The sequence below is a fragment of the Puntigrus tetrazona genome, chromosome 19, assembly GCF_018831695.1.
Source record: "Puntigrus tetrazona isolate hp1 chromosome 19, ASM1883169v1, whole genome shotgun sequence".
Lineage (NCBI taxonomy): Eukaryota > Metazoa > Chordata > Actinopteri > Cypriniformes > Cyprinidae > Puntigrus > Puntigrus tetrazona.
In genome coordinates, this window is record NC_056717.1 from 3,897,407 (window position 1) to 3,903,358 (window position 5,952).

Genomic DNA, 5,952 nt, shown 5'->3' on the forward strand with positions numbered 1-5,952 from the left:
AAAGTGCTTTTGTGGAAAGTGATCTAATATTCAGCGAGCCAAGTTTTATCGTTTGCTTATTTGTATTATAGGTAGTTTTTATTAGTTGAACATTAATTAAATTATTGTTTTTAATTTGATTTGGACGTTCTCTGCGTGCAAAAATACTGAATAAATAATAATGTCTTCAGAACCAACTGCTACTGAAGTTCTGATTAATATAAATGTAAGCAACAATTTTTTTTTATATTTTTAAGTTAAAAATAACATATCTCAGTTACTTTCTTTATACACCTGAATGTAACTTTTTGTCTGTCAACATAACGTACAAAAATACAGTTTAATTTACAAGAAGCCTGAAGAATAAATTAAAAATATGGAGGTGATGTGTTTGATTTTTACATGATTTGTTACACTTAATTACCACTTAACATATTTTATATAGAGATTTCCCCAATTAGTACATCTGTGGCTTAACGTTATATATTTAATCTTTTGAATTACCTCTAGATTTGATTTGATTCTTTTGTCCCACTGAAGTCTTTAGTATGTTTTAGCACTGGTGTCTAGATGCTCTGCTGCATGTTAAGTGGTGTTTTAGTGGTTTTTTTGGTAGCATGTTATGCTGGAGAACGATGGCAGACAAACACAGGGATTAGTAAATGAATTTTATTTTCTCAAAACAAGAAACAATTAAAAATTCATATTGTGTGGCAATTTTCCCATCTCCACAAACTGTGACCTCGCTCCTCATTCAACCAGTGTCTGCTGCATTGAACAACACAACGAGAATGAACACGGTCCAGTCCACTTCAGTACAGCACCATCCAACGGGATCCGTTTTTAGAACATTTTCTTTAGAACGAGAAGAAAATCAAATATACTTGCAACCTTTTTTCAAGTCAAACTTGAATAAATATAAATTTTCTTAACTTTTTCCCTCTTGTATTTATTAATTTTTTGGATTTTTTGCCTGTTTTGATTTTTTCTTTTCCTTTTTTTCTTTTCAAGAAAAGATGAGTGCCAAGAGGTGGAATGTTGCGTTGAATGTCTGAACCGTTGGCCACAAAACCTGGACCCCGACCTGAATCCGTGGACGACGCTAGATCTGGGGGACGGCCGAGCCTCTGGTCCACATGCACTGTACACAAAACTGCGAAAAATTCCCAGATGTCTCTATCAAAACATGCTGTATTACTCAGACGGTGTGCTCAATCCATGTTGCAGACCCTTTTCGACATGCTTGCTTTGAATGAATGAGCCATTCTATTGTAACAGAACAGCGGAGTCTCCACAGACCCAAAATCTACAGCTCCGTCTCCACATGAACACAGAATTATGGCTGCATTTGAAAGAGAAATGTCAATTGTCAGCTCCGTCAATATTGTACATTTATTGTTTTCCTTGACAATCCCTTGCTTTTTTCTGTTAATAACATGAGATACAAAGTCTCATCAGGCCACACCTGTAACCGAGATCTGTAAAAATACAGAAGAATATTCTAAAGGAAAACATATTAATAAAAACGCTACATTTATACACACACACGCGCTCGCGCGCATATAATATGTATATATTTTTTTTCATTCATCATTAGACACCACTGTTTTAATGTTTGTGGGTATCTTACAGTTGTTTTTTTTTTTTTTTTTTTGGAATCTTACAGAATTCTCGGATCATGAATCCTTATGGCGTAATAAAATAATTTAGAACGTCACGTGCTTCTATATAAAGCGCGAAACTCACCTGCTCCGCTTGTAGCGAGTAAGGAGTTCAGTGTAGTTAACGTTGTTGGAGCAGTTTTTACAGTTGTGATGGAGTTTTTTCGTTTGTTGCGAGTATCCCGTAAAAAGAAAGCGGATGGAGGACGTGAGAGGACACCCACCGACCGCTCGGTGGAGCTCCATCCTCGTCCTGACGGCGAGGGAGGCGGGAAAGAGAGAAAGGGAGAGAAAAGCAAGAAGAAGAGGCAGAAACAGAAGTGGTTTCGGAAGTTTGCTGCTTTCTTCTCTTGTTTCCCCCACCCGAAATCCACCAGTGCTCAGGATGAGCAGGTGGAGCAGGGAGAGGTGGAGCAGGACACGGTCCCATCCAGGAGGTGCACTGATGGTAACTGACATGCTCCAGAAGCTTTGTACATCAAGAATGTCTTTTACACACAAAAAAACATATTAACCATATTTTGAAGATGTCAAAAGTATTCACCCTGCTATTACTAATACAAGTCTGCAATATTTCATCTGTGTTTATTAAAACAAGCTCTGGTTGATGTTCCTCGCTTTAGATCAGACTTCTCTACAGGACGTCGTAACTACTGTAGAGGACGGCGATCATCAGGAGCTTCCTTCCAGTGCTGCTGTTGTCCCTGCTGTCACTGCTGAGGACCAGCAAGTGGAGGACATCCAGCTTCAAGATCAGGACAGTCCAGGTGTGCAGAGACAGCTGGACTGTGATAAGATAATGAGAACAGAGTCTGACTTTACGGTTGTGTTCAAAATATTTCATATATTTATCAAACAATTTGAAGTCATTGAAATAAATATAGAATTTAGTATGAATAAGTATGGTATGCCACCTTCAGGTACACTGTATTCATCTTTAATAATGAATAATTATTATGTTTTAATAGACCGCATTTGCTGGAAATATTCTATGGGCAAGAAGTTGGGAGAAGGAGGATGCGGCTCCGTTTTTGAAGGACCCGCCGTGAAGACGGCCTTCCAGTGGCTGTGAAGTTCACGGTGAAGACAGAGAACGAGCCGTACTTAAGCCTTGTAAGTAGACATCAGAACTTTCAGAAGTTTTTCACAGTAATAAAAATATTTTATTAAGTTTTTATTAAGTTTTTGTTGTTTATATATTTATGTCCTCAATGAGACGACAGATGCTGTATCAGGGTATCAGTGTACAGTTATAAAAAAATATATATTTTTCTAGCCTGAGCATCCCAGACCAGTTCCTCTGGAGGTGGCCCTAACTCTCATGGCCAATCAAGGCCCCAGCTGTCCCCACATCATAAAGCTACTGGACTGGGAGGACCAACCGGACCAGTACATTATGGTCCTAGAGCGGCCCTCGCATTGCATGGACATGCTCAGTTTTTGGATGCATTACGATGGCCACTTCAGCGAGGAGATGGCACGTCATTTCATGCGGCAGGTGACCGATGCTGCTGCTGCTTGCTGTTCCAAGAGTGTCTTCCATCGGGACATCAAAATGCCAAACATCCTGGTCAACGTAGAGACCCTAGAGGTCAAACTTATCGATTTTGGCTGTGGAGACCTCCTTAAAAAGACCTCCTACACCACCTATAGTGGTATGTATTATTTCTTGAACGTAGTTTGGGATTTTAATGAGCACTCTGTTTAGATGGGACTCACAACTAACAGCTTTCTCAGAAGAAGAAAACCCAGTCATAGTGTAATTTTTCAATAAAATTAAGTTCCATTGGTAGAGCAGACTTTCACATGTGACAAACGTTTTCCTGCAGGGACAGCAAGGTACTGCCCTCCGGAGTACATCGAGAAGGGCGAGTACGACGGGAAGCAGGCCACAGTGTGGTCGCTGGGGGTGCTGCTGTTTCGGATGATGACCAGACTTTTCCCAGACAGCAGCGACATCGGTTTGATGGATGCCGATGCGTGGGAAGAGCCAGGCATCTCCGACGGTGAGAACTTTAGTACAAAAGAACAAATGCAAAACTGAGAAAACAGTGGCTTTTAAAAAAAAGTCTCTCCAAGTTTTGCAACTTAGAGAGCAAGTGTAAAATTCTCTCCATCTTTCTTTACAGAATGCTGTCGTTTTATTCGAGGTTGCCTAAAGAGTGACCCAGAGCAGAGGCTTCACCTGGATGAGATGCACTTACACGAATGGTTTAAGTTAGCCCCTTCATCCCTCCAGTCCTAGCGCCTTGCGGGGCTGGCAGGCCATGGTTGCGTCTGGCGCCTTGGCCCGAGACAGTAGTTTAAGCGCCTTGCTGAACTACTCGTCAGGGATGAGTGTAGTAAATAGTTAAGAGTTTATTTAGGTTAGTTAAGTAATGCACCGTCCAGGCATATTATTAATAATCGAGGAACCCAAAGGTCCCTAGAGGTCTCTGCTACTGGTGCCCGGATCCCACAGATCTATGTCACGGAAACATCAGAGGTCTCAGCCATGGACACAAAGATTCTTGGGGTCAAGGAATCCTCTCAGGGTCACTCAAGAAATAATAAAAGTTCCTGTTATTGCTGCTTACATTGCCTCTCCAATTTTTTCTGCCATGGGTAACTGAGAACTTATCAATGAGAAATTGTGCACTAAAGTTTCCTGACATCAGATTCATAAGTACCACAGAAGTTAGGAGACAGGGACCCTTTCACAGATACCCTGGTCCTACAGCTTCTTGCCTCGGGCTTCAAGTTTCTGACGCTGCAACCACTGAATCCAACATACATACAATATACAAAAATGTGTTATCATAGACTAAACTGTACCATCTTGGCAAATCATGTACATAGTGTCTGTCACAGACCATCTTGGCAAAGTATCACTGTTCATTAAACTGTGATCATCCATGAAAAAGAGGTGAGGAAGTCGCCTTGCCTTTGTGAAGCAAAATAGGAATGGTTTAGGTGCCTGATTATATGTTTCTCAGTTTATATAAACAGGTGCCCTTCCACTCTCTTTAATTCCAACAGGTGACAAAGGTGATTTTTTTAATCTTATAAGACTTTCAAAATGTGAGAGACCGCAAACATGAGAGAAAAATGTCCTAGATTTCACTATTTTCACTATAGTGTGTGGGGTGCAGCAATGTGACGAAGACAGAGTCCTCACAAAATCTCTCGAGACTTGAGAATAAATGTGTTTTCCAGGACACGTTGTTTTTCCGAGCAGATTCAGTCACTCTTAACACATATCACACCACAGGAAAATCTGATGAGATAATCTTTAGATCCACAAAGATAATTGAGACATTACCTAGGATTGTCGGAAGAGGGGAAATCGTTTAAAATCAGCCTGATAATCTTGTAGTGTGTACCCAGCACTAAACTAAAATTCACTGACTGGCCACTAGACACAGGCTCCAAATGGTAGTCAATCCCATAGACCCCCATGTTAGAATACTTTACCTCTTGTGTAGCACAAAAAGTGATGTTGGTTGTCTATAACTAATTTTGGCCTCCATGACAGCTGTGAAGCTGTAAAACTTTTTATTTTAACCATTATTAAGCCCCAATTAATCCTCTCGATTTACTACTGTATATTCATCACACTGAATGTTAATTAAAATAATTTAAAAATAATCTCTTGGCGCCTATCTGTGGTAATCATCTTTTTGTCCCTTCTAGTTTGGATTCTACTTTCACACAGTTAAGTGAAAAGGGTTTAATACAGTTCGGGATCTGTTCTTTGATCACACATTTGGGTCATTTAACGATTTGTTGAGTAATTATAAAATCTCTAAATCAAACTTACTTTGTTATTTTCAAACGCGTGATTTTGCCAAAAATATTTGGATACTTTCCCCAGCAGCCAAAGAATCCTTTAATTGAAGAAATATTCTTGCTACCAAAATTTCTGAACCGCATTTCCTCCATTTATGACCTGCTTCGGTCCTCTCACAGCTTCCTCCTCTTTCTACACTCAAACAAACCTGGGAGATGGAGCTAGAACAGGAAATTGATGAGGAGCTGTGGGACACTGTTTTTGCCAAAATTAACTCTGTCTGTGCTCGCTCGAATCTCATTCAGTTTAAAGTTGTTCACAGAATCCATTTCACTAAAGCAAAATTTTAAAAACTCTGTTTATCAGAAGATGATAGGTGCAATAGATGCGTGTTGTCTCCAGCAGACCATACTCATTCATTTTACACCTGTCCTAGTCTGAATTCTTAATGGTCCTCTTTTTTTGATACAATGTCAAAAGCTCTTAGTGTTTCTGTGATACCTTGTCCAATAACAACAATTTTTGGAATATCTCCTGTTGTTG

General features: G+C 39.9%; 1 pseudogene; it reads left to right on the forward strand.

The window, feature by feature from the left end:
* The first annotated feature begins 1,688 nt into the window (after positions 1-1,688).
* LOC122323481 lies at positions 1,689-4,396 on the forward strand (annotated as a pseudogene).
* The last annotated feature ends 1,556 nt before the right edge of the window (positions 4,397-5,952 follow it).